Genomic DNA, 21,285 nt, shown 5'->3' with positions numbered 1-21,285 from the left:
CAGCCTGTGCCTTCTACCCCCCTTCCCATATCACTGCAGCCCCCCTTCCCATATCACTGAAGCAGCCTGAGCCTTCTACCCCCCCTTCTCATATCACTGCAGCAGGCTGTGTCTTCTACCCCCCTTCCCATATCCATGCAGCAGCCTGTGCCTTCTACCCCCCCATCCCATATCACTGCAGCAGCCTGAGCCTTCTACCCCCCCCTTCCCATATCACTGCAGCGGCCTGAGCCTTCTACCCCCCTTCCCATATCCATGCAGCAGCCTGAGCCTTCTACCCCCCCTTCCCATATCACTGCAGCAGCCTGAGCCTTCTACCCCCTTCCCATATCACTGCAGCAGCCTGAGCCTTCTACCCCCCCTCCCATATCACTGCAGCGGCCTGAGCCTTCTACCCCCCTTCCCATATCCATGCAGCAGCCTGTGCCTTCTACCCCCCCCTTTCCATATCACTGCAGCCCCCCCTTCCCATATCACTGCAGCAGCCTGTGCCTTCTACCCCCCTTCCCATATCACTGCAGCCCCCCCTTCCCATATCACTGCAGCAGCCTGTGTCTTCTACCCCCCCCTTCCCATATCACTGCAGCAGCATGTGTCTTCTACCCCCCTTCCCATATCACTGCAGCAGCCTGTGCCTTCTACCCCCCCCTTCCCATATCACTGCAGCAGCCTGTGCCTTCTACCCCCCCTTCCCATATCACTGCAGCAGAGAGTCTCTCCCCCCATAACTCTGTAGCAGCATGTATTTGTGTAACTCCTCCCCCCACCAACACCTGGATCTTCTACTTGCTCCTCCTTAAGGCAGCAGTGGTGGCAGACTCCTCTCGCATATGACGTCATGTGCGCAGCGAGGAAAAAATAAAAAATCATTGTGCCAGGTGATCCTGGTCCCTCTATGTCTTCACCCTACTGATCTGTCCAGGGACGCAGGCACGGGCCCAGTCACAATAACCGAACCAGACATCAGCTAAAAGAAGGGTCGGAAGAGCTTCGGCCAGGAGGCCAGCTGAGAGGGAGGCCCGGGGGTACTCGCCCCCTGTGAACCCCCCCAATCCGGCCCTGGCCTACCCTCAGAAGCCTGCCTCCACCACGGCATGCTTCCGACTCATCACATCACGGGCCTCCTGCTTTTCATCTCCGACCATTTCGGCGCCCCCTCAACTGGTGCGCGGGGCACGTGCCCCTAGTCCCATTCCTAGTTGCGGCCCTGCCTTTGGGCTAAGTTGTCCTTTAAAACACTACACATACAACAGACAGATGTTCACGAAAGGTTGAGGCTTGTAGTTGAACTACAACTAGGGTTGTATACTATACTTTTAGAAAAGGGGTTTTTTTTGCTAACTTAGATAGTGAATACATTAGGGAGAGTGAACCCTGAATAAAATACGGACTGGCTTTTAGAATGATAGAAATCCAATGGTGAAACTTTTTCTTTACTGAATAGCGTAGGTTGGCCAGATTTCTTACACATTACATAGTGAGTGGGCATGGGTAACTGCAAACAACAGGGGCGAAAAAAAGAAATGTAAGGTGTCAAATTATAATGGTAGTAATTATACTTTTGTTCCTACTCAATATCCATCTCCCTTTGAATTTAAAATAGAAATACTTAAAGCCACATCTATTATTTGAAATATTGGCCCTCATTCAGAGCCGTTCGCTATTTGCGGTCGTTCGTTTAAAAACAAGGGGTGGCTATTCAAATGATCCGTACGCACATTGCAGTCTGTTCACACCTCTAAGTCTGAACGAACGAGCAAAACATACGCTCGTTTATTTGTTAAAAACGCCCCCTGGCCGCACGCATCCTACGTCATGTCCGCTATTTATTAGATTAATCGAGTACATCGACCAGCGTATGAACTGCTCGCTATTCTTGTGCTTGGTGTTTGCTACCACAAATTTGCGAGCAGTTCTGGCTCTAAAATAACCCAGTGACGTGGTCAATGACGCTGCTGTTTTAAATATACACACCCATAAAACGCCCGTTTTGACCTTTAAGCACGCCTGCGTTCGGATCTCCACTCCCCATTTTCAAGCACCTTCCCCTGTTACCACCCACATACGCCTCATTCTGTCACTCAAAATAGCAGGCACTCGCTATATAGCGTACAAACGATTTTCGGCCGCACTGACTGGTTCGCGCATGCGTACTAAAAAGCGTACGCATGCGCAGATGTGCAAACATCGCTCGGAACGAGCGTACTGCCGCTAACGAGCGGCTCTGAATGAGGGCCATAGGCCATGAAATCATTACAGAGTAATACCAATAACCGTACAGCTGACGAGGGGGATATAAAATACAGGATTACAGCAGAAATACAGGATTACATGCAGGAATAAAGCAGACAAGTCAGTGATTTGAACACTTTTCAGGTATCACCTCCCCATATTACGATTATTACCTATAAATGTATTAGATAATTTGAACAAACAAGGGATTGTCCAGTGTGACATCACGGAGAATGCAGGAGCTTTTAAACACAAGATTATAATCCTGTTTGTTCTTTATGTGGTACCAAATATACACAAACAATGACCTGATCCCCTGTGCAGTTCTCTTGTCTCAGCCAGGGACCCTTTGAATCCGGTCACTGGACAATTACATGATACATTACAGATGTGGGCTCGTGCATCTATCCTGTTTGTGACTTATGTTGCGATTCACGCACTGTGCAAGTGTTCCTCAATTTTAAATCATAGGGGCCTGATTCAGACCCGTTCGCTAGGTAGTATGCAAATCCCGAGATCTCTAGCAAGACGTTAGCATGCCCACAATGTCTTGCCGTGCAATCGCGGTATGTATTTAGACGCCCACCAGCCTGACACAAGACGCCCTCTTTCCCTTAACATACGTAATCTCCAGGAAGTTCTTATACAAACGAAACATCGGACCCATACGCAGCACTTGTGGCTGACCATACCCTACCGCAAGCACCGTGAGTGCTGCTGTGTGTAATTCAGCCATGTGACGTGTAAGCTGACGATGCGTCTTAATTATGCTCAAAACGGCATTCAGACGCACAGACATGCCTGTTCGCACCACCACACCCCCTACCATCGACCACCCCGTCACCACCCACAAACGGCACGACCTGTTACTCATGCTTGCGGAGCGTCTGTGTACAGGGTGCGATCGCATGGACTGGTTCGCGCACTGCGTCTTATACACATGCAGAGACTGCAAACATCGGCAGGCTACGTGCGAACGCAGCCTAGCGAACGGGTCTGAATCAGGCCCATAGTTCACATACAGTGTAATAGGTACTTAGGATTGTTTTTTTTTGGTGCGAAGGAATTGGTATAATGTACAGAAGATGAGGCATTACGCAGGTCACCCGTATCGGACCTGTCTCTTGCCTTCTTACACAGACTGCATATTTTTTCCTAAATTTTGCGTCATACTCTGCATTTAGTGTACTAGGTACTTTGGATTAGTGTTTTGGAGCAGTTAAGTTGCACAGTCTGTGGTGCCCTAAATAAGTCTATTGGGCGTGATATGAGGATAGCTGTATGCTGACCCATCTCCATGTGCATATTCGTTGTTTTCAAGATAAAGCAGATTTTTTTGTATCCAGTTGTTTAAATCCCCCAGTATATGGTGCTGTAGATTTTTGTAAATAATTTCTAATACCAATTTCTATACACTTGGGTCACGCTAGTAATAAATTATTGCTTTAGTTGAGGTTAATAAGTTTTGGCCAGAATTCTTAACTGGCAATTTCTGAGTTCCAGGTGAACCTTTTGTAATTTGCATAATGGTAAAGGCATTTTAGATTGAGTAGCTAGCACACAGCAAGCAGTGCCATGATTTTAGATGGAGAGTAGCTAGTGCACACATTGCTAAATTTAATCTGCCCCTGAGAGGTCCCAGTGGATAAGTTGAGAGTGAAGGTAAGGGCAATGGGCACGATATAGGGTAAATAGGGAGACAAGGACGGAGAGTAAGATGGGGCAGTGTAGTGTGGGTACAAATAGGAGGTAATACAGATGAATTGCAATTCTGCAGTTATCTTACCAATGCTAACAGATTACGGGCAGCGATTTCAGTTACAATGTTCCTCTCATATGAGTATTTACCTCCTGCATAACACTGAATTATTCTCTAGAATATCCTAATACACACCGATTCTGAGTAACAGTGATCAGTGACTTGATTCAGCCACCAATAATCTTCCTCAATGGTAAACAATAACAAAAAAAAAACACCAACATACCATGTATTACGTAAAAATCTCAATTTCATAAAGCTACTGGTAGCTGGTGCAAACAGGGTATTCGATAATTACCTGCGGGCAAAAAGGAAGGATGAAGCGATTAGTCACTTTGCTAGGAGTAGAGATAACCAAGATGAACTCCCGGATAAATCTGAATGATGTGCTATAAATTCTTAATACACAAACACATTAACTGTACATGGGTAAATTAAAATTGGCACATTGTTTGACAGCATACTACATTTAGGGGTACCACAATTGCAGACAAAAGTTTGAAAAAAAAAAAAACCCCATGGCGCTGAGATTTTCCTGCAGTCGCAAGGTTTTTCCTATTCAATTGCCATGTAGAGATTCCTATAGAATTTACTGTAGCTATTTTCTCGCAGCCCCAGAGCAGGTCTAAAAAAATTTTTTTTTTTTTTTTTTTAATCTCTATTTTAAGCTAAAAATTTTGGGGACCCCTTTCGAAAACCCCATTGGATACCCCTCCCCCTCATGACTAATTAGGCAACTGGAAGTTTTCAAAGAGCCTACTATTTGACCTACAATTACATGGCATTGCTTGTTAAAGTCAATAAATGGCCTCAAAGTACCCCAATGCACCCCAAATTTAATTAAGGCATTTAAAACAAAAAAAAATTGGTTTATTATTTTTTATTTCCCTAAAATTACCCCCAAATTATTTTTTTCCCTGGTTCATTTATTTTGTCATTGTTTAATTTTATTAGTTTGTAATAAAATTAAGTTTGGTTTATTTTTTTTATTATTTTTTTACTTAAAATAAAAAAAAATAATGTACAAAGCAGCCATTTAATGATTTTTTTTTTCTTATATAGGTTTTCTGTTTTTGCCAGTAATAACCATTATTACTGTTTCACAACATTTTTTTTCTTCCTTTTTTAGGGTAATCTCTCACTGAGTTTTGTCCAAAAAACTTTTGCGCCTGATTTTCTTCTATTGGATACAGCAAATATCGGGAGCTCGTATACCCGCAGTTATAGAAAATTGGCAACAATGTCTGCACAAAATTTAGAAGGGAAACCTTGCGGAAAAATTGGATATGCACCTTAGCATTTTTAAAGTAATATAATAAATGTATTATGATCACAATATTTTGCAGAAGCTAGAAGTTTTAACAGTATTAAATTAAACTTTCACTTGCTAGTTTGGTTTGATTTATAAAAACCTTCCAGGGAAAATTATTATTATTTTTTTTTTTTTTTACAATAAACCTTTTGGACATTGCAAGTGCCAGACTGATTGGCAAGGATTAAATATCATACAGACACAAATACTTTGGATTAATATATATATTATACACACACACATACATATATACATACATACATACATACATATATATATATATATATATATATATATATACATACATACATACACACACACACACACAATATTAAAATATAATCAATATCCAATACAGGTTGAGTCTCCCATATCCAAATATTCCGAAATATGGAATAATTTTGGCATGACCAAGATAATGAAACCTTTGATTTTTGATGATTCAATGTATACAAGCTTTGTCTAAGGCACAAATTATTAAAAATATTGTATAAAATTACCTTCAGGCTGTGTGTATACAGTGTATATAACACATAAATGCTTTCTGTATGTATATTTGGGTCCCATTCCCAAGATATTTCATTATGATATGCAAATATTTAAAAATACGGAATATTCCGTTATCCAAAATACCCCTGGTCCCAAGCATTTTGGATATCGGAGACTCAACCTGTAATAAGGATATTTAAGATGGTAAGCAAATGACGGCAAATGTGTGTGCTGTAAAAGTATTACAGTTATTTTATATAAAATCTTTATTGACTTGTATCAAGCCCTCTAAAGACTGGACAAGTGGAGAGTTTGCCCAGAGCAAACCAATCAGCTTCTACCATTCATTTTATAGAATGTACTGCATAAATGCTAGCTAGAAGCTGATACAGTATATATGCAATATATATAAAAAAATTATATATAATATATATACACATATATATACACACACACAAACATACATATTATATGGATAAACATCTATTAATCTATCTCTCTCCTCCTCCCTCTAGCTGGGATGTAGTCAGCATCCTGGCGCCGGAATCCCAACGGCAGTCGCAATCCCAACGTTTAGTATTAGGGTTAGGCTGTAGGAGGGGAGGAGTAGGATCAGGCTGCATTGGCAGGGGGGTGAAAGGGATGGCTAGGGTTAGGCTGCGGGAGGGGTGGGTTAGGGGGAGGGTTAAAATACTTACCTGCATGCGTTGGGATTTCCACCGCCGGGACTCCATTGCTGGGATTCTGAGTGCTGGCATTATCAGCTCCGGGATGGCATACCCACACTTGGTTTTCTCTTACATTTAAATTTACTGAATTTCTATTGGTAATATATCTTAACTGACCAGGAACATCCAATTATTGAAGCTGCATCCCTTAAATATCGTGCAGGACCTGACTATGACAACGAAAACCCATGAAAGCTAACGTTATCACATATGGCTCAGTCTTCAGCACTGAACATCTTTTTAGGACTATTCCTAATAATCACATCCTTGCAGCAAGCAGTGAGGCAAGAACACAAGTCTTCCCTACGCATGCACTTTTTTTTTTTTTCACAATAGGTTTTTAACAGAATACATGCTGGATACTATGGGGCCTATTCATCATCACTAAAATGGTCCGTTACACATGTTTGGGGTAACAGGTTATTCAATATCAGGGGTCAGAAAGGACCACCTGATTTTCAGCAAACTCCAAAAACAAAGTTTTTGGAGTTTGCACACGAGAACAGACACCATCTTCTGATGGCGCTCGTTCTCAGAGCCCCGCCCCATCCTATGGGTAGGAATTCCAAAAAAATGCAAAGAGGGATCCGAGAGGTTCCCTCCGACGCCTCCTCGCTGCCTCCCCAGCAGCTTTGCGCATCCTCAGGTCACACATGCACCGAAGCCGGCAACAGGGACAGAAAAGTAATGCAGCTACTTCTGCAGCAGTGTTACTAATCGCGGGGACAGCTGCTTTTTGGAGCAATGATAAATTGCTCTGGTGATAAGTATCCCCCGCGGCGAGGACCCCTATGAATAGACCCCCTATGTCTTAGACAAGTTTATAAAAGAATAAATCACAATTATATGCTTACTGTAGTATAAAACTCTACTTGACAACAGTGACTCAAAAATTTAAAGGGTTTATTAATAAACATAAATACTATTTCCAAATTTTATTTACATCACAATTTACAGTCTATTAAAATGGAATGCTAAGCGTTCTAAAGGGGTCTCCGAACTAGAACAAGCGTGATACGGAAGTAGAACAACTAGTACGGCTACTTAAGTCCAAGTCCATGGGCTGCTTTGTGGCCGGTCATAAATACTGTAGGCAGGATTACTGCGGACGAGCAAATCAGGAGGAAGTACTGCAGAAGATATGCAGTCTGCCTGCTGTCACCAGGCAGAGCCGCCTTGTCCTGTGCTCTGCAGACACAATGATCCCGGGCAAGATTCTCAGTTCATTTATAAATAGCCACAGATGCTCCAGGGCTGTAGTTCCTACGCCGAGTGTATAGTCCATTATGTAAACATGTTTTTCTTCGATAGCTTCTGTCTGAGGTCATTGCTCATCTTCAGTCTCCAAGTAACAGAGACAGAGATGATCCTTACTTATGAGAAGTAGCGAGTCTTCTCCAAGCGGGTGCCATGCCATTGCTAGCACATTAAAATTACCTGGAAAGAGAGATATAATGAGAATTGTGTACGAGAGTTATATAAAATGTTTCTATAGGGTTATGTGAGCCCCAAAGGACTAGAATAATGTAGAAAGCAGCAAGCAGACATTCAGTAAACAGATTAGTTCCTATTGAGGAACGTTTGAGGATCTGCTCCCACCGATTAATACAGGTTGAGTCTCCCATATCCACAATGCTTGGGACCATGGGTATTTTGGATAACGGAATATTCCGATTATTGGAATATTTGCATAAAATAATTAAATATCTTCGGAATGGGACCCAAATCTAAAAACAGAATGCATTTATGTGTTATATACATCTAGCGTTCCCGCTAGGCTGTTTTAGCGGGGCGCGGCGCCCTGCCCTCCTTCTGGAAGGCAAAAAGCGCCCTGCCCTCCAGAAGGAGGGCAAAAAGCGCCCTGCCCTAACAGCCTGCGGGAGCAGTCTTCACCCGCGGGTCGCAGTGTCCCGCGGGTGAAGAAATGTGCGGTGACCCGGTCACCGCCGGAGAATAGACGCCGGGCGCATGCGCCCGGCATCTATTCTCACTGTCTGCAGGGCTTGGGGGCTGCCCGGCGTGTCCGTAAGTGCCGGGCACGCCCCCAAGAGTGACGAAAAGGGGACGTGTCTTATAGACACGCCCCCTTTTCAATTACCATGCCCCCTTTTCGGTCACGCACCTTCGGCGCACACACGGACATGCCCTCTAGCCGGAGCTAGAATGAACACTATACATCTTATACACATAGCCTGAAGGTCATTTTATATTATATTTTTAATCATTTTGTGCATCAAAAAAGTTTGTGTAAATACATGAAATTCATTTATGTTGCATATGCACCTTATACACACAGCCTGAAGGTTATTTTATACAATATTTTTAATAATTTGTGCTTTAAATAAAGTTTGTGTACATTAAACCATCAGAAAGCAAAGGTTTCACTTTCTCAGTCATGCTAAAAATATTCCGTATTTCGGAATATTTGGATATGGGAGACTCAACCTGTATATAGATATATTACCTACTTTGGCAAAGCAGAACATTGTCCTCGACGCTCAGTTTAATGCATCCATATATTTAAAATCTACTCAGCAACACATGGAGTTGTGTGTAAATGTATTACAAGGCAAGGTACGGTGTTTTTTTTTTTTAGGAACACATTTATTTATTTTTTTACATAAATAACAGTATAGAAAGTTATGGAGCATACACACGGTCAGATTTGTCAGACTTGTCAGATGAACGACTGAACGATTGAACGATTTTACCAAAGTTTTGAACGATTTGAACGATTGAACGATTTTTGACTGCATTAAAATGAATGGAATCGTCCAAGTCTGACTGCAAACCCATCAGATGTCAGATATCGTTATCTGACAAACGGGAACGCGCATCGTTGATCGTCCATCGTTCAGGCATGTCAGATATGAACGATTTTCCTTCAGATATGAACGACTGAACGATTTTTAAATCGTTATCGTTCATATCTGAAGGAAAAATCTGATCGTGTGTATGCACCATAAGGGCGAAGGGGAGTTCTGCTAGTTGTTGGGTATAGAGTAAGTTAAAAGAAAATCAACAGATACAGGGGATAAATGTAATAGTCTGCGACTTCCAGGCATTGACAAGTTCCCGGCGAGTCCGCCTAACGTTTTAAAGGGCTAATCATTTTAAAAAAAGCAAAAAGCTGCTTTTGCCTTTTAATTGATTGCCCCTTTAAAACATCGGCCAGAGTCACCGGGAAGTTGCAGACTATTACATTTACCCCATAATATTCCTGTTAAATATTTTGTGCCCTCAGTTTGACAAGCTGGTTATAAATGTCATTTCTAGGCTATGAAAAGGGAAACATGTCTCGCACAGGAGGTGTGTAACGTAACAGACGACCATCGGGTTTCAGCACCACTTGTATTAAACCTCGCCCGTAATGTATTCATAGTAAAGAGTTACCTTCCACCGGCACTTGCACGGACAGACTGCCAGTAGGAGACCACAAATACACGTTGCTATTTCCAGTGCAGATGGCCAGCCTCGGCCGGACGGGGTCCCAGTGAAAAGACCGCACAGGTGACGTCTGCTCCAGCACTACAAATAGCCTCATCTTCTGGATGTCCCATATCCAGACACAATATGGCATGTTGTCTAAGAGGACACAGCGGTGACAACACAAGAGACTATAACAATACAAGACATTTAAATTTCACACGCACACAATCCCAAATTAATTTTAAAGTCCACTAAAGATTTAAAATAAGTAAAAATAGGGTTTTATATATAGCTGCATACATTTCATTAGCACTAACCCCACTAGTACACGATATGAGCTGTAGAAATAAGTTTCTAAACACATAGTAAGCAATGATTCGTTAGAGGACCTCCCCCAGGTTTAGCCACAGTAGGAATAGAAGAACAGTTCTAGCAACAAAACAAAAGATACATACGAAAATGTCCATTATATTTAAAATAATAGATTTACCGTTTTTGGTTGCCAAGTACCGATTATCAGGGCTAAAAGCCAACAGCCCGATGCCCAGATCTGGATTTGCGCGATCAGTATCGGGTTTGATGGTGCGTAGGGACACGGGCGCCTCTGAGAGTTCATCTGTATGTAGAGAGGATATCACGTCACTGAGGAAGCAGGTAGGAGTGCTTTGCTCTACTCCAGAGGTGTCAAATTCGTGGCCATCCAGCTACTGAGGGACTACATATCCCAGCATGCCCAGGCACAGTTTTAGCATGCCCTTATAGCAAAACTGTGGCAGTGCATGCTGGGATGTTTAGTTCCACTGCAGCTTGAAGGCAGCAAGTTTGACACCACTGCTCCACTCATACAGCTTTCTATAAACTGCTTATCTAAACACAGTGATCATTTAATTAAAGCCTCAGCAAGATGCAGGAGTTCATTCATGTGAGAGTGGTACATGTTCCTCTATGCTCACTTCTTCCATGCCACAATCTCGGCTTTCGCTGGCTGTGTCAGATCAGCAGTGTATACTGACAGCAAGGATAATTTGATTACGTTTAAAATGCTTTGCTGTCAGTCTTAAAGAAAAAAAAAAAAAAAGGCATAATAAATATAATAAATAACTAATAATCATTTTTTTTCCCCCTTACGGAGCCAAGTCACTGACTTGTGATCTAGGACGGACGTTTGCAGAAATATGGCAGCATGGGATGGCAAAGGGGTTGGTTGTAAGTTGTAGTTTGGTTGGTGGCGGGTGTTAGTCCAAGGACCTGCTGGGGATTGTGGTTCCCACTGAACGTTCATAACAAGATGAGGGAGAGGGGTATGAGGTTTGGAATGAGCTAAGTTCTGGCTGGGGATATAGCAGCTTCCGCTAGCCTGGTGCAGCCATGACAGTATGGAGGTAAGTGCAGACTCCTGGGAAGTACAAGCCAGACTGCGGACTGTGCGGCATTGTGTGCCATGGGCTAGACCAAAGCAGCAGTAATGCCTAAATGATCCGGAGACCCTAACAAAGTGAGAAAAGCCCCATCATGACAGTAAGCAAAGCCATAACATCCCAAATCCTTCTGCTATAATGAGCCTCACTGCCATCTAAAGTGAGTACGCAGTAAGCAATGTTACTTATGTACTTGTATGCACAATAATTTATGGCTACACGCACACCCCACTAGGGATGGCCATTGGTGGGACGTCTATTGTTGATTACCATCGATGGCACAAAAACCATCTATGGTGAACCATTTGCACCCCACAATGGCAACTGCTGCAGGGGGCACAGGGCATTTGAAAATGGAGGCAGGGATTGCCAGGCAGGGGGGGGGGGGGGGGGGTTCAAGGCTAGACTAAATAACCATCGGCTCCAACTCGTACATTGAGTTGGCTGTTCCCATTTAACCATCAATGATTGCTAACTATCGAAGGCTATCCCAAGACATGTCTGGCCCTGGACAAATAAAAAACGGAGATAAGCACTCCAACATCAAAAATGTACATTTACAAATCTTTAAAAACACACTGAACTGGGTTATTTTTTTGACAACCAGAAAAGCTCCTTTTTCTGATTAGATGAAGTTGTGAAACTGGGATGCAGTCGGGATGCCGTTGGCATCCCGACTGTCTAATCCCGGCAAGTGTCTAATGACCGGCATCGAAATCCTGACGCCTGTCATTAGACCTACGCCGGCAGCCCTTACCGATCGACGGTAAGTCGGGCGCGGACAGCCGTGAGGTATAGGTTAGGAGCTGCCGGGGAGGGACTTAGGGTTAGGCACCCCCTTGGGAGGTTAGGGTTAGGCTAGGGGAAGGGGGGGTTAGGGTTAAACAGCCCTAAGGGAAGGTTAGGGTTAGGGGGGGGGGGTTAGGTTAGTAAATAGAAAAAATACTTACCTGCCGGGATCTTCACTGCCGGGTTTCTGCTGCGGCCGGTGGTAAATCATACTGATCCCGTCATACTTATGCAGTGTGTACATATTGGTCGGCTGGCAGGTGGTATTCCTGGCTTACAGTGGGGGTCAGTCTGTGCATACAGCTCAGCCCTGTGACTACTTACATTTACTGTGGACTGTAAACAGACTGCTGGGGGTCCCCCGTGGAGGAGGAAAGGTCAGCTGACTAGGCACAACGCTCTGGCATTTGTCCACCTCCTTGTAAACCACCTTAAGAAATAAATGAGTGAAAAAGAACATTATGCCCTCCTTTCCTATGTATTTTCAAACTTATGTCAATATCCTTGAAGCCAGAATTACACATAAATAATGTCACGTTCATATTTTTTCTATCCATTTCATCAACTAACAGCGACTCGCTGAAATGTGCATTTTGACAGAACGTGTACCCCTTGCGTTCTGGAATGTGACATGAGAACGTCAGTCGGAATAGTTCAGGGTCACACATCCTGGTGTCTGTAGATCTCTGCTGCTCCTACAGGTGGCAGTATAACACCCAGGTCAGACTGCGATGTCAGATATGTCCATTTTCTGGTGGTCTGAGCTGAGCTACAAGTTACATTGCTGCTCGTGTGAATAGCAGTGGTCTGCAAGTGCTGGAGGTCAATGACCCTAGTAACCTGTACAACACTTTCAAGGTGATTAGACCCCGTTTTTTTTTTTGTTTTGGGGGGGGGGGGGGGGGGCAGCATCCGACAGAATAAATTGATTGCATTGTGAAAGGTCCACATGCAGCACACTCTGGTGTAGCCGGGGAACTCTGCTACCAATTCACTAGAATATCACACTGACTGCATACATGTGCTGAAATAAAGTACTGTAGGTTCTCTGCCACTTCCAAAGGTGCTTCTGGGTAAAGAGGGACAGTTCCTGTATACTGCCCTCTTCTGGTGAGAAGCAGGATGCACATCTTGCTGCTTAGCAGAGAAGGTTCTGCGGTTTTAAGATGCTTACAGCACTATAAACACAGCTGATGATCTTTAGGGATAGACATACAGATGGGACCACATATACCTTACCTCCATGCGCTACTAGTCACGCGAACTGTAATGAGTGAGCGGCGTGCGGCTCGGTAGCGTAGAGTATCTTTTCCGGCAACGTTTTACCTTCAAATTAGTCTTATTCGCAAATCTGATGAAAATAGGACGCACGAGCAGCTTTTGCTGAGTAAAATGATATGCGGCATGCCTATATCCTGTGTGCGACTGTTGGTGTTGTCTGCAGGCGAAATGCTACGCTACAGTGTCAGTGGCTGTGATACTGTAAAGGGGCACATCCACTAGACGTTCTACTCCCTGTCCAATCTCTAAACGATTTTCTCTTGATTTTTTCCCTTGAAATTTTATCTTTCAGTCTGAACGATTTGCAAACTATCTTTAATAGATCAAGTGAAATTGACCTGCATGTTCAGTCGACTGACGAGACGATCAAACGACCAGCGGGAGCGCGCGCCGTTGATCGTTAACAACCAAACACTGCACGATTTATAAACGATTTTTAAACAATTGAACGATAACGACGTTGTTATCGTTCAATCGCCTGCTAAAATCGTGTAGTGGGTGCCCCCCTTAACATAGCATTTCACATGCAGATACACCCGCCACGGCATGGCGCGACTAGATGGGCTGTTTAACGTGCAAGGAAGTAAGATGTATGTGGACACATCTGTACAGGACTGTGGACCTCATTCAGTCGGTTGAAGCGGCCGCACGCCACCGATGTTCGCTATACTGCGCATGAGTAAAGTTCGCAATGCGCGTGTGCAAACGATCAGAAATTTCTCTCTCCTTGAACACAGCCAGGTCGGTAGTTTGAGTGACAGATTGAGGCGTTTGTGGGTGGTAACAGGGGAAGGTGCTTGAAAACGGGGGAGTGGAGATCCGAACGCAGGCGTGCCTCATTATGCGAACAGCGTTTTATGGGAGTGCATATGGTTTATGGGAGTGCATAATTAACAAAGTAGCGTCATGGCACATGTGACATGGGAGGTTTTACACTGACATGATCGTAGAGCTTAAAAGAGGGTATGGTCAACCTTAAGCTCTACGACCAGTTCCGATGGTCTCAATTAATCCTTATATGCCCGGAGATGACGTGTAATGCGTACGAGAAGGGGGCTATTTTTTTGTCTTCCGGCCGCTTCCTCCCCTTGGTCGGCCAGCTACCGATCCGAACTTAGGGACGCAACTTGCGAGGGAATAATTTGCATATCCGGCTCCTTTTCCCGTACGACCGTGCAGCTTCAACAACCGACTCTGAATGAGGTCCTGTGTCCCCATCACTTGTGCTAATCTTACAATGAAAGATGGTCTTATCCTAAAACAGCTCAGTTCAACAAATCTTTTCTCCCTCGTCTTCCGGACACTAAAAATACAAATCAAATCACAAACACTTTTTGCATGGAAGACCTGCTGACGTAAAATACTCCTGTTTAAACAACCTTATTACTTTCATAGTGAACATTTAATTCCCGTACAAGCTTCATGGGAGGGGTGTGGGAGGGAGGGGAGTCGTTCACAATACTTACAGTCTTTAGGCTGGAGATCGTAGTTGGATGTGCAAGTTCTTTGATTGGCTTCCAAGTAACATGGTTGAGGATTCGAACCTAATAAACAAGAGCAAATGGATAATAATGCAGGATAGATTTACACTGGCAAACTGAAGCTGGGCACGTCCGTTCACATACCTTCTCATCATAGCTGCCAACTGCAAGGAACTGGCTGCTCGGGCTCCAGGCGGCGGATTTAATGCCCAGGGACCACTCGTAGGCGCAGTAGCTGGACAGCAGGCGCCCATCTAACGAATAAAGTAACACCTTGTACTGTGGACAGAAAACGGTGCAGTCATTACGTACCCTTGTTTTATATATGTACAGAGCAATTAGACAGGGTATTGCAGACATGTATATACTTAAATTTGTGTTAGGGGTTTCCAATTATAGGAGTTTAAGCCTTTCTAAATATGTCCCATCTCTGCTGCAATTCAACAGAAGCGGACACCTTCTTAGATCAGAATAATCGGCTAGCAAGTCCTACTATGAATCCATCAACCTGTACACGGCATTTGCAAACACCAGTGCATAAGGGGTCTGTAAACGAATCAATAGAAAGTAACCATGTATGCTTGGCTATGCCGTTTCAGCTTGTTGGTTGACCCATCTGAGCAGAGACGGCTTGTGAGTTTCTTACACACGAGAGATATATTTCATCACACACAGCAGTGAGATAAATATTCATCTTAAGTTATATTGTATCAGGCTTTGTCTATAAATCATGGAAGAGAGGGATTTGCATCTTAATTTTAGCATTAACAATAATGAATTGCACTGATTTTTATACAGTGCATTCAGTTGTTTATGTAGTGTTATAATGAGTCCTCATTTATTAGACACAGGTTCCTTGCCTAAATGATCTTAAAATCTAGGAACGTGGTTAGACAAAGTGACTTCTTGTAGGTCACAAAGAGCAGTCATTAAGATCTGCACAGACTGTGTTAATCAGACACAAATTGATTTCCCTTCTAATAGGTTTAGATCAGTTTGCAGATCCACAATGTCTTTTTTTTTCAAGGGACACATTTATTGGAATTATATATATATAACTGCTTAAGGTTGTGCACCAACTCCAGCATAGGCAACCCTATTACTGTCCTTACACGAGAAGTATTGGCTGTCAGTAAACAGTAAAACATGCACACGATTAGAAATGACCTCTCACTTGATCACAGGGGATGCAGACATTTTTTGGGGACTACACCAATATTTATATGAATACAATTCATTAGGGAAACCCATGACTATTGCCCATGAAGTGTCTGTAATGTTACTGGTTCCTATAAAATCAACAGGCTGCATTCTTAATTATATGGTTTAGGAAAAACAATGGCTGCCTCCACAATATGTAGTAGATTGGCTATATTGCTTCCTTAAATAAAAAAAAAATGTACTGTACATAATTAACAACTCTCCCTGGTATTTCTACTTTTACATTTTGGCCAAATCTAAAATTTTTGGGTGAAACGTTACCTGTAACGTATATATATATATCACGATCTATGGCACTCATCCGGATTTCACAATGGAAATAACGATAGAGACAGATATGTTTCTATCGTTACTTGCATTGTGAAATACGGATGAGTGCCGCAGCTCTTGTTCTCTACATACCGGTTTGTTGCTGTGCACCACGGTGTTTGTTTCAGTCTTTAGGAGTGCCATTCTAACGGACTAATTATATATATATATATATATATATATCTCAATGTGAAAATTACACTAAAGTGGCAAAAGTCATGGGATAGATGCCTAGTATCGTGTAAGACCCCCTCTGGCCCAGCGAAGTGCAGCAACTCGACGTGGCATCGGTTCCACAAGTGGATGGCAGACCTCTGGAAAGATGCTGAGCCATGCCATCTGGATAGCTTCCCACAGCTCCCTTATATACGTAGGTGCAGAATCTTGAGTGCGAATGGGCCTCTCCACCACGTTCCATAAATTCTCGATTGGGTTTATGTCAGGCAAACATGGTGGCCACACCGTTCCGTCGGTACTCTCCGGAGCGCTCCTCGAACCAATCCCGGACAACTTGGGGCCGATAACGTGGTGCATTACCATGCTGGGATATTCCATTATTGTGGGGGTACATGAAGTCCTTGAAGGTATTCCCGATACACACGTGACACTGTAGATCGAGGAATGTTGAATGTCCACACAACTTCAGAAACGGAATGTCCCATCCGTCAGGCATCCACTATCATGCCCCCTTGGAACTCTGATAATTCACATCGCCTTGCCATGAGCAGCCTAGCCAGAGTTCAAACTGACTCACGAGATGTCAGATTACAACTGATGCAGCTCTGGGCAATTCCTAGGTGTGATAGTACAGGGAAGCCACCTACCATTACCTTTACATGCCGGTATTCTATGACTTTTGTCACTTCAGTGTAGATTGCAAGCTCAACAGGGATAGGAACAAATACTGTTATTCGTTGATTCCCTCTAATTACCACCCCTATCACTTACTAAAAACAATAAACCTTTTTTTTTTTTTAATAGTTTGTTAGCTACAGGATAGCAATACAGACATTGTCCAGCAGACTTCAGTGCGATTATTAGTCACACAAGAAATCCCCCCCAACATAAGCAATTGTAGCAGGGCCTGTATAGCGAAACACAAGCGCCGTAGCAGCCATTGTTTGCCTTCCATTCACAGACACAAAATTGTTAGACTAAGCGGAGAAGGATGCCGGTGTATAAATAACAGGACATGGTTCCCATACCTCCAGACACGTGTCCCCACACAGCGAGCACACAGCCGTTAGGGGCCCAGTCGATGCCGGTCAGGTCCTGAGTGTCTGTGTCGAAATGCTGCAATAAGATATAGACATGAATAGAACACACAGCCCTGCAATACAACTTATTCATTGAGAACTGCGGAGAGCATTTATTTTATTAATTACTCATTATCGATGTTAAAACGCATGAATTTAGTAGCATTTTTAAACACACAAATCCACAACGGTGGTTCCATGTAGCTATATTGTTATGCAGTCGGGGTAAATACTGTACAACTACACTATGGGTTAAGCACTATATTTATTTATTTTTCAACACAAAAACTGGACGTCCTGAGCTCAAGCACTTGTGGCATGAAATTAAAACCTGAAGTGGAACGTGCCCAGTGTACAATCATCGTATCGTCCTAAATACATGTTGTGACAGCTGGAGGGGGGGGGGGGGGGGGAGATGAGTTTATTGTGACATTAATAGATCTCAGAGACAACTTGTGGAAAGTGCAAATATGCTGACAAGAGGAACAGCGATGATGGGCTCTATAAGGGAACATGTGTCAGTACAGCTTCACTTATTCAACACAAAGTAAGTTAATGGGTCCTGATGTGAACCCGTTGTCCTGTGTGGCTGGTATGAGTAGACTGATCGCCTCCTGGGTTTCTCTACCCTGGCTAGCTTACGGGTGTGGGCAATTAGTGACTAAGGGGTCCCCGCTCATGCAGGATTTACAGCAAAGTTTTTTTTTTTGTTTTTTTTACAGGCATACACTTCTGCTCATATGCAGTTACTCGGTGCTGCTTCTCACTCTCCCTCTGCGGCTCTTCTCATAGGCCTTTACAGAAGTCTACTCAGCTGCTCTTTATTATATCACAACCCTGAGACATGGTAATGGGTCTTTTATTCCCTCAGTGCAGGGGACAAGCCACCTAGCTCTGCCTCTGTTGCACCACTTAGCCCCATCCCCTTACTGGTTTAGTCCACTGCTGCGCTTCCCCATGGCGTCACTCAGCCACACCCCCTCCACTGATTGGCCAACAGTAAAGATGTTGATTATCTCCCTAGGGTGATTTAAATGAACTATGGAGGCCATCGATAAAGAACCCTTCAATGGCCATCCCTACACACGGTCCCCATTTCTCTGACTGGACACATCACACAGAGCTGTATCAGTCCGCCCTCTCTGCACTAACAGATCACACAAGGAGCACTGTGTCACTCCGCCTACTGTCACAGGAGTACATACACAAAGCTGCCTTAAGCTGGGGTACATACTGAGACGGCACGATATTTAGTTTCCCGGGAGAAGCAGAACGGCCGCATCGCTTAGCGTGTATGGCCAATATGCGTGCTCCCGCAGACGTATGAGCCATCGTCCGGTCGGCCGTGCTGCATGACCAACCGGACAGTATCCCAAGCAGCCCTGTTGCAGGTAATGAAGGACGGAACGAGGTATCGTTCATTACCTCGTTCTAATGTGTACCCAGGATCTGATAGGTCGGCCCGTCGGGCTGGGTACACATCGCTCAGTGACCGGGGGTCACAGTGCAGGAGCCCAGAGACCAGCAGACCGGAGCACGGATCACCGAGGTAAGTGTAATCATGCTCCTGTATTTAAAGGGCCTGATTCAAACCCGCTCACGAGCGGGTCGATGTTAGGCCACTGCGCATTAGCACGCCGGAGCCGGCTCCGACGTGTGCATGCATGAGACACGGCTAGCGACGGGAACTCAGTCACTCCGTGTCTCGCACCAAAAGGGGGCGGCGTGACGTGGGGGTGGCTTCACAAACGGAGGCGCTCCCATGCGAACGCCTGCCGTTTGTGGGCGGCCCCACTGACATCACCAGTAATGTCAATGGGAGAGCTTCCGGCTACCACAAGGGTCTCGTCGCAAGCCCGATGGTCGCGATGGTCTTGACCATTGCAACCATCATCCTGGCCGCTCTCAATAGCTGGGGGGTGGTCACCCACCAGAGGTTTAAAAAAAAAAAAATAGGGACACCCCAAAAAATTTATTTCAAAATTGGGGTGAAAAAAAAAAAAATGGGAAAAAATTGTTTAACAATAGGGAAATAGGTTCAGGTCTATTCTGTATGTATGCGGCAGGTGTTTTCTAGAATAGAATTATAGCGGCAGGTGCACAAACGCAGAATTTAAAAAAAATTACTTTAGGGACTTAAAAATATGCTAGTACCCATTTTCATGTACCCCAAATTTGATGGGACCACTTAAAAAAACGAAAAAAATAACCTAAGTACTCTTCTGCATCACTTCTTCAATGTCGGGAAAAAAACACCTGCTGCGGCTATTTAAATCCCCGACTTTCAATTAAAGGCTAAAACGGGGGTACCCATAGTGTTCCCCCATGTTTTTACAACTTTAGGGGGGGTCTTATAATTATTTTAAGGAAAAATTTGTAACTTTACGCAAATCCAACTTCGGAGTTTCCCGTTTTCGTTAATTTTATATTGAATAAGGGGATAAGCGGGAGCGCGCACCATACCTTAACGCAGAATAAAACTCCGATATGAAACGTTAACTTCGACAGTGAAGTTAACGTTTCATATTGAATACCCCTGTTAGTCTAATAAATTAAGTTTGCGTTTACAATTCTATCTAAATGTTCACTAAAAGGGGCAGATTCAATTAGCGGTGGGGCTTACCGCAAAGCTGCAGCTCGCCAGTAGCTATTCAATTACTGCCGCTATTATGTGCGGTAAGTCCCTAGGGTGCCCAGAACGCGGATTTTTCTTTACACCCTCTGGGGTTTACGCTCGGGGTATTTCCATAGCTCTGGGCACTTAATCTGGGAGCTATGGGTTTACACACAGAGGGCTTAGCGCGTGTGGAAATTGGCAAGTAATTAATAGCTCCAGGCGTTAAACCGGGGAGCTGCAGCCACGCAGTAAGGCCGGCGGCTGATTGAACCTGTCCCAAAGTGAATAAACACCACTTTGACAATTGCTCTCCAATAGATAAAAGGGGGCTTTTCCAATCTCTAAATGGTTATAATTTATTGCATTGTAACCGCCCCTTTGCAACTTTTACTATTTAGCTGACAGAGGATATATACAAGTGGGACAATGGACCCCTTATAAACTGTCCACATCTTTCAAAGCATCAAACCTCTCAGCTGCATAATATAATACACAGATATTAAATATAAATAAACCAACTAACTGGGTGCTGCCACTGAATTCCATTCCTCGATCAACACATTTAAAGAAAAAAGGATAATGCGTACAGGACGGAATGTATGTCGGCCCCAATTAACGTAATCACTTTACATTATGGACGCTTTGTGTGAGGAGCGTGTGCTGGGGAGGATGGAAATTGTCCTGCTATGTTTAGCCACCTTGTTTACTGCCAAAAAAAAGAATCCAGGAAAGTCCCCTGAAAGCAGCGTAGTAAATTCTACAAGCTAAGTACTAAGATATGTAGGTATTAAATGAACAGACATCCAACATGTGTACAAAGACATTTCTCACCCTTAGCAGGCGCCAGTCATTGCACACAAATATGCTAATGTAATCTTTGCAGTCCGTCTCTCTGCCAGAGCCATGTGCCGCCCATCGCTGGTGAAGGCTATTCCTGCAGGTCAGAGGTGAGCACGGAGCAGAC

General features: G+C 43.9%; 1 pseudogene; it reads right to left on the bottom strand.

The window, feature by feature from the left end:
• Window positions 1–7,404: 7,404 nt before the first annotated feature.
• On the bottom strand, window positions 7,405–21,250 carry LOC148430945 (WD repeat-containing protein WRAP73-like; annotated as a pseudogene).
• Window positions 21,251–21,285: the final 35 nt, after the last annotated feature.

The sequence above is a fragment of the Taudactylus pleione genome, unplaced genomic scaffold (genome assembly GCF_031769625.1).
Source record: "Taudactylus pleione unplaced genomic scaffold, aTauple2 ptg003084l, whole genome shotgun sequence".
NCBI classification, from domain to species: domain Eukaryota; kingdom Metazoa; phylum Chordata; class Amphibia; order Anura; family Myobatrachidae; genus Taudactylus; species Taudactylus pleione.
Note: the sequence above shows the minus strand (reverse complement) of the source record. Positions and strands in the feature narration are given on the sequence as shown.